The sequence below is a fragment of the Myiozetetes cayanensis genome, unplaced genomic scaffold (assembly GCF_022539395.1).
Source record: "Myiozetetes cayanensis isolate MyiCay16 unplaced genomic scaffold, myiCay2020 scf1227, whole genome shotgun sequence".
NCBI classification, from domain to species: Eukaryota; Metazoa; Chordata; class Aves; order Passeriformes; family Tyrannidae; genus Myiozetetes; species Myiozetetes cayanensis.
The window spans coordinates 1-5,173 of NW_026086857.1; the positions used below are offsets into that span (position 1 = coordinate 1).

Consider the following 5,173-nt stretch of genomic DNA (forward strand, 5'->3'; position numbering starts at 1 on the left):
GAGTCTCAGGGTGGAGCTCAGGAGGCTCCAGGGTGGGCTCAGGGTGAGCTCAGGAGGCTCAGGGGGCTCAGGAGGCTCAGGGGTGGGCTCAGGGTGAGCTCAGGGTGGGCTCAGGGTGGGCTCAGGGGGGCTCAGGGGGGGCTCAGGGTGGGGTCAGGGGGATTCAGGGGGGCTCAGGGTGAGCTCCAGGAGGCTCAGAGGTGGAGCTCAGGGTGGGCTCAGGATGGGGTTCAGGGGGGCTCAGGGTGGGGGTCAGGGGGTTCAGGGTGGGGCTCAGGGGGCTCAGGATGGGGTTCAGGGGAGTTCAGGGGGGCTCAGGATGGGCTCAGGGTGAGCTCAGAGGGCTCAGGGGGGCTCAGGGTGGAGGCTCAGGGTGGGGTCAGGGGGTCCAGAGTGGGGGTCAGGGGGCTCAGGATGGGGTTCAGGAGGGTTCAGGGGGCTCAGGGTGAGGTCAGGGTGGGTTCAGGAGCTCCAGGGTGGGCTCAGGAGCTCAGGGGGGCTCAGGGTGGGCTCGGGTGGGCTCAGGGGCTCAGGGGGCTCAGGGTGGGGTCTCATCCCAGTGTCCCCCAGCTGTGCATGAGCAAGAGAGTGCACGGCTCCCAGCAGTCCTGGACCTCAAGAGCCTCCGCCTCGACCCAGGTGAGCCTTAGGGGGCTTTGGGGGAGCTTTGGGGGGGCTTTGGGGGGCTCTGGGGGTCAGGGGGCTTTGGGGGCTCTGGGGGTCAGGGGCTCTGTCTGAGGCCCCCATGGGTCCCCCTCCCCAGACCTGGTGGCTCAGAGCATCGACGTGGTGCTGAGCCAGCGCAGCTGCATGGCCGTGGTGCTGAGGATCATCGAGGAGAACATCCCTGAGGTGGGCTTTGGGACCCCAAGAAACCCCCTAAAACCACTCCTGGGACCCCAAAACCCCCCAGACCCCCTGGAACCCCCAAGCCCCCTGGGACCCCCAAAGCCCGCTGAGCCAGGCGCAGCTGCATGGCCGTGGTGCTGAGGATCATCGAGAGAACATCCCTGAGGTGGGCTTTGGGACCCCAAAAACACCCCAAAAACCCTCCTGGGACCCCAAAAACACCCCAAACCCCCTGGAACCCCCCAAACCCCCTGGGACCCCAAATCCCCAACCCCGCTGAGCCAGCGCAGCTGCATGGCCGTGGTGCTGAGGATCATCGAGGAGAACATCCCTGAGGTGGGCTTTGGGACCCCAAAAACACCCCAAAACCCTCCTGGGACCCCCAAAACCCCCCAAACCCCCTGGAACCCCCAAACCCCCTGGGACCCCCAACCCCCAACCCCGCTGAGCCAGCGCAGCTGCATGGCCGTGGTGCTGAGGATCATCGAGGAGAACATCCCTGAGGTGGGCTTTGGGACCCCAAACACCCCAAAACCCTCCTGGGACCCCCAAAACCCCCCAAACCCCCTGGAACCCCAAACCCCCTGGGACCCCCAAACCCCGCTGAGCCAGCGCAGCTGCATGGCCGTGGTGCTGAGGATCATCGAGGAGAACATCCCTGAGGTGGGCTTTGGGACCCCCAAAACACCTCCTGGGACCCCAAAACCCCCCAAATCCCTGGACCCCCAAACTCTCTGGGACCCCTGAAATCCCCAAACCCCGCTGAGCCAGCGCAGCTGCATGGCCGTGGTGCTGAGGATCATCGAGGAGAACATCCCTGAGGTGGGCTTTGGGACCCCAAAAACACCCCAAAACCCTCCTGGGACCCCCAAAACCCCCCAAACTCCCTGGAACCCCTAAACCCCCTGGGACCCCAAATCCCCAAACCCCGCTGAGCCAGCGCAGCTGCATGGCCGTGGTGCTGAGGATCATCGAGGAGAACATCCCTGAGGTGGGCTTGGGACCCCCAAAACATCCCTGGGACCCCCAAACCCCAAAATCCCCCTGGGACCCCAAAAACACCCCAAAAACCTCCTGGGACCCCAAAAACCCCCAAACCCCTGGGACCCCCAAAGCCCCCTGAGGAACCCCCAAACACCCCTGGGACCCCCAAACACCCCTGGGACCCTGCTGGGACCCCTGAACCTCTGACAGACCCCCTGGAACCCTCCCATTTTACCCCCAACCGCAGTCCCTCACCCTGGGCAGTAACAGGGACCCCCCAGACCCCATTTTTGGCCCATTTTGCCCATTTTGCCCCATTTTCCCCCTAGCTCCAGTCCCTGACCCTGGGCAGTAACAGGGACCCCCATTTTGCCCATTTTGCCCATTTTGCCCATTTTTACCCCATTTTTCCCCTCAGTTGCAGTCCCTCACCCTGGGCAGTAACAGGGACCCCCATTTTTGCCCATTTTTGCCCATTTTTGCCCCATTTTTCCCCAGTTGCAGTCCCTGACCCTGGGCAGTAACAGGGACCCCAGCCCATTTTGCCCATTTTTGCCCATTTTGCCCCATTTTTCCCCAGCTCCAGTCCCTCACCCTGGGCAGTAACAGGACCCCATTTTTGCCCATTTTGCCCATTTTACCCATTTTCAGCTGCAGTCCCTGACCCTGGGCAGTAACAGGGACCCCCATTTTTGCCCATTTTTGCCCATTTTTGCCCATTTTTACCCCATTTTTCCCCTCAGCTGCAGTCCCTCACCCTGGGCAGTAACAGGGACCCCCAGACTCCCATTTTTGCCCATTTTGCTCATTTTACCCATTTTGCCCATTTTGCCCATTTTACCCCATTTTTCCCCAGCTCCAGTCCCTCACCCTGGGCAGTAACAGGGACCCCCATTTTTGCCCATTTTTGCCCATTTTTCCCCCATTTTTCCCCAGCTCCAGTCCCTCACCCTGGGCAGTAACAGGGACCCCCATTTTTGCCCATTTTTGCCCATTTTTGCCCATTTTTCCCCTCAGTTGCAGTCCCTCACCCTGGGCAGTAACAGGGACCCCCCAGACCCCCATTTTTGCCCATTTTCCCCCATTTTTGCCCCATTTTTCCCCAGCTGCAGTCTCTCACCCTGGGCAGTAACAGGGACCCCCAGACCCCATTTTGCCCATTTTGCCCATTTTGCCCCATTTTACCCCATTTCCCCCAGCTGCAGTCCCTGACCCTGGGCAGTAACAGGGACCCCCAGACTCCCATTTTGCCCATTTTGCACCCCATTTTTCCCCAGCTGCAGTCCCTCACCTGGGCAGTAACAGGGACCCCCATTTTGCCCATTTTTGCCCATTTTTGCCCATTTTTCCCCAGCTCCAGTCCCTCACCCTGGGCAGTAACAGGGACCCCCATTTTTGCCCATTTTTGCCCATTTTTGCCCATTTTGCCCATTTTGCCCCATTTTTCCCCAGTTGCAGTCTCTCACCCTGGGCAGTAACAGGGACCCCATTTTGCCCATTTTGCCCATTTTGCCCATTTTACCCCATTTTTCCCCCCAGTTGCAGTCTCTCACCCTGGGCAGTAACAAGCTGTACCGCCTGGACGATTTGGCCGACCTGGCCCTCAAAGCCCCCGGGCTCAAAGTGCTCGACCTGTCCCGAAGCGAGTGAAGACCCCCTGAGACCCCCAGAGCTTCCTGACCCCCAGACCCCCTGAGACCCCCAGAGCTCCCCTGTGCCCTCCGAAACCCCCACCTCCAGAGCCCCTCCAAAGCTTCCCTGTGCTCCCCTGACCCCAGACCCCCAAAGCTCCCCTGTGCCCCCGAGACCCCCACCCCTCAGACCCCTCAAAGCTTCCCTGTGCTCCCCTGACCCCTCCTGACCCCCAAAGCTCCCCTGTGCCCCCCTCGAGACCCCAGACCCCTCCATACCTCCCTGACCCCCCCGTTCTCCTGTGCCCCCTGAGTCCCCCTGACCCCCTGTGCCCCCTTGACCCCCTGTGCCCCCTGAACCCCCAACCCCTGACCCCCTGACTCCTCTGTGCCCCTTGACCTCCCTGTGCCCCTTGACCCCCTGTGCCCCCTGAACCCCTGTGCCCCCTGCTCCCCCTGACCTTCCCTGACCCCTCTGATACCCCTGTGCCCCTTGACCCCCTGAGCCCTATTTACTCTCTCCTGACTCCCCTGATCCCCCCGTGCCCTCCTGACCCCCTGAACCCCCCTGATCTCTCCTACCCCCGACCCCCCGTGCCCCTTGACCTCCCTGACCCTCTGATCCCCTGTGCCCCTGGACCCCCTGTACCCTGTGCCCCCTGACCCCCTGACCCCCTGCTCCCCCTGACCTTCCTGACCCCTCTGATCCCCTGTGCCCCTTGATGCCCCCTGTGCCCCCGTGCCCTCCTGACCCCCTGACCCTCCTGACCCCTCTGATTCCCCTGTGCTCCTCCTGACCCCCCCGACCACCCTGTGCCCCCTGAATCCCCTGACCCCCTGAATCCCCCCATCCCCTGTGCCTCCTTGACCCCCCTGTGCCCCCTGACCCCCTGACCCCCTGTGCCCCCTGATCCCCCTGACCCCCCTGAACCCCTGACCCCTCATGCCCCCCTGACCCTATTCCCCCATCCCCCAGCTGAAGTCGGAGCGGGAGCTGGACAAGGTGAAGGGGCTCAAACTGGAGGAGCTTTGGCTGGATGGGAACCCCCTGTGCGACTCCTTCCGGGACCAGGCCACCTACATCAGGTATGGGACAGTCCCCAAACCCCTGGGGGGGTCCCCAAACCCCCCAGAGTGTCCCCAAATCCCTGGGGGGGTCCCCAAATCCCTGGGGGGTCCCCAAACCCCCCCTGTATCCCCAAACCTCCCAGAGTGTCCCCAACCTGTCCCCAAACCCCCCCATGTGTGTGCCCCCAAACCCCCTGTGTGACTCCTTCCGGGACCAGGCCACCTACATCAGGTATGGGACACCCCCCAAACCCCTGGGGGGGTCCCCAAATCCCTGGGGGGGTCCCCAAATCCCTGGGGGGGTCATCAAACCCTCCCACTGTGTGTGCCCCAAACCCCTGTGTGACTCCTTCCGGGACCAGGCCACCTACATCAGGTATGGGACAGTCCCCAAACCCCTGGGGGGGTCACCAAATCCCTGGGGGGGTCACCAAACCCTCCCAGAGTGTCCCCAAACCCTCCCCGTGTGTGCCCCCAAACCCCCCCTCTGTGACTCCTTCGGGACCAGGCCACCTACATCAGGTATGGGACAGTCCTCAGAGTGTCCCCAACCCCCAGGGTGTCCCCAAATCCCTGGGGTCCCCAAACCCCAGAGTGTCCCAGAGTGTCCCCAACCCCCTGTGTCCCCAAACCCCCCATGT

General features: G+C 62.7%; 1 long non-coding RNA gene across 1 annotated transcript; it reads left to right on the plus strand.

The window, feature by feature from the left end:
• The first annotated feature begins 568 nt into the window (after window positions 1–568).
• Window positions 569–3,480, plus strand: LOC126635958 (uncharacterized). Its single transcript, XR_007627858.1, has 3 exons — window positions 569–639; window positions 764–852; window positions 3,373–3,480. It is a non-coding gene; the product is annotated as an uncharacterized LOC126635958 (long non-coding RNA).
• The last annotated feature ends 1,693 nt before the right edge of the window (window positions 3,481–5,173 follow it).